The sequence below is a fragment of the Cyprinus carpio genome, unplaced genomic scaffold (genome assembly GCF_018340385.1).
Source record: "Cyprinus carpio isolate SPL01 unplaced genomic scaffold, ASM1834038v1 S000006590, whole genome shotgun sequence".
Classification (NCBI taxonomy): domain Eukaryota; kingdom Metazoa; phylum Chordata; class Actinopteri; order Cypriniformes; family Cyprinidae; genus Cyprinus; species Cyprinus carpio.
In genome coordinates, this window is record NW_024879241.1 from 166,345 (window position 1) to 169,496 (window position 3,152).

Consider the following 3,152-nt stretch of genomic DNA (forward strand, 5'->3'; position numbering starts at 1 on the left):
ATGAACAACGTTCTACACAGAGCCGATAACAACAGAGCCACACACAGATGGTCAGCAGATCTCTCGCAGCCAAGATCAGTCCCGGAAACCAGACAGCAGGAGAGCCGCGACGCAGGGACTGAGATGGTCGTATCCTGAGGTTAGTACGGAGTGTGAAGACCACGGTGAACCAGGAGTGACGATCTGTCCTTGCGTGGAAACAGGAGACAAAGAACAAAGACCAGGCACTCCATTACGGGGAGACTGCAACAACGATCTGACAAACACAAGACGAGAGACAGGGCACAATAGTGAGCTGGAATGACTCACAGCTGCCGCTTGATGTTCTAATTAGCGGCTCACGCCCACATGAGACAATCAGTATAACAAGACACCACCTGACCCCTACCCATACCCAAATCAAAATAGACAACGGTTCTAAAAAACTGGGGACATAGCCTTCCATGCATTCCTTTAAGTTTTTCTAAAAATTTTTAATTTTCCCGTTTGCCCTTTTTAAAAATCCCCCGTAAGGCTGCGGTTCTCCTCAGTTGGTTGTGCATCTTTTTCTTCCACACTTTTTCGTTCCACTCAACTTTCTGTATAACATGCTTAGATACAGCACTCTTTGAACAGCCAGCTTATTGGCAATGAATTTTTGTGACTTTCACTTTAAATTTTGAAGGGTGGCAAAAGACCTTTTAGAGAACCCCCTTTTGGGAAAGGGTCAGGAAACCTTGCAGGTGGGGGTTTTTTGATTAGCTTTATTGGCATGGGGCACATATTCAATTTTTTTAATCCCTGGGTTGGGGGGGTTTTTTTGGGGAAATGTGAGACCCCCCTTTTTCCCCAATTAAAAAACCACAAGGTTTAACTAAACCCCCTTTTGTGGGGCCTTAAATTTTTTAATACATTAGTTTCACAATTTGAGTGAATTACTAAAATAAATTAACTTTTTCCCCAAAATTTCTAATTTTTTGAGAAAACACCTTTTTATGTGTATTTTTAACCTTTTTACCGAGTGGGTTTCCCGGGAATCACCCCCCTCAAAAACGGGAATTTTAATTTTTCATTGTTTTTTTACTTTTACATGTGGAAAGGGAATTTTACAAAAAAGCGAAATTTAACATTTGTAAAGCTTTTTGGAGATTTAAATTTTTATTTTCCCCCCCCCTCAAATTGTTTTTTGTAATTTTCCTTGGGGTTCCCCCCTTTTCTGAAATTTTTCCCCAAAAAAAAAAAACCAAACCTATCTGTCATTACCCCGTTACTTTTTTAGGTTAAATTTTAATCCTCCCAGCCTTTTAAGGCTATTTTTTTTTTTCCTTTTTTACAGTTTCTACATGCCTTCTTCTTTAATTTGGGTTTCTTTTCAATTAAAAAAATCATCAATTTAGGGTTTTTTCCATGTAAATTTCCCTTTAAAATTCCCATCATTACAGTCTGAAATTTACTGAAGAATTTTATATCCTTTTGGGGGAAAATCGTTTATATACATTATGTTTCTTATTTACAGTAAAAACAGTTTTTTTTTTTTACTTTCCCTCTAAAAAAACGGGGCCCAAAAAATTTGCTAAATGGGCCGAAAAAAAAAAAATTTCCATCGTTTTAAATCTTTTCAACTGTACCTAGTTGGTTTTTTACATAACTCATCTGGATAAGTCACCTGTTTTTAATGCTTTTTAATTTGTTTCTTAAATCTGAAAGTTTCATTTTGGTTTTGGACTAAATTTTTAAAGGGGCTATTTGTTATTTTCCCGATTTTTAATTTTTTTTAAGAACCCCCCTGCTCCCCTAAACTCTTGTATTGTTTTGACTTTAATTCTTCTTAAGCCACAAGTTCAATAAAACCCAAAATTTTAAATAAATTGACAAGGGATTCCTCCTAGGGGGAAATTTCCCCTGTCGCATAAAAATTTATCACTTTAAATTTTCCCCCCAGTCCCTTTTTTTTATCTTCTAAAAGGGCCCCATTTGAAATTTAACCTTTACTTTTTTGCCCCCCAAATGATCCTATCATTTTACTATGTTTTTCTTATTTTGTTCTTGTTCAATGTCACTTCTTTTTAATCCCCAAAACCTTTTTTTTGGGTCTTTTTGGGGAGCTAAAAAAAAATTTTTTTCTAAAGTCCCTTTTTTTATTATTTGTTTTGAATTCTGAATTTCTCCCCCCCTATTTATTTCTTTTCTATTCTTCCAAATTTTAGAAGCTTGAATTAAAATATCATCTGAATTATATTGGCTTTTGTTATGAGTAAATCACCTTTTGCTCCCGTATCTAAAGGGGACCTCCCCCTTACTTCCCAAATTAAAAAAATTTTAAATTTTTTCTTTTTTTTTCATATTACTCTCTGGAAAATTCTTAGATTTTTTTTAGCAAAGGCCAAGTAATTTCTCACTGCTTTTGCTTCTTTGTTTTTCTTTTTCTTACTACCTTTTTTGGGGCAAAATTTAGGGTTTTCCCCCAAATTTTACATTTGAATCCTTTTTTGGGTTTTCCTTTTTCCCCAAAAGATTTTCATTTCTGGGCTCATTGTTCCCCATCTATCTTCTGGAATGTATCTTGTTTCTTCTGTATTATTTCCCTAATTAATTCGTTTTTTTTTTTCTATCTGCAATGATTTTTTTTTTTTTTCTATAGGCTTTTGTGCTCTGAACTTTCCTTTCTGGGTACAACATTTTTTATTTCCCGCGATCATCTGTCCGGGGAACAAGTATTATATGGTTTTAATCTTTTTTCGCACTCAGTTTCACAATGAACTGTCATATGGCTGTCTGTCCTATTCTCTATTTGTGAGGTTCTTTTTTCCTCACTAGTCTTACGACATGTATGAGGAACATTAAATCACTATTTCTCCGCAAATTCTCTCTTCTATTTGTTTTTTAGTTACAGTATTATAGATTGTTTAGTAATTTATATCTCCCTCGAATATTTCTTTCATCCCTACAATCCCCTAAGTCCTCTAAATGTGTCATGGGTGTGGCTCTTCTATTGATAACCATACACTTAACAATATGGAACTTGAATCTCTAAACGCATTGATTACCACTTGATCTTTCCATTGTGAACCTTTGTTCTCATGTACCTGTTAAGTTTCTAACACTTTTTCTATGGCCTCTGTGCACGCATGGAACTAAGCAAGTTACAGCTTCGCAACTTAAAACTTGACATT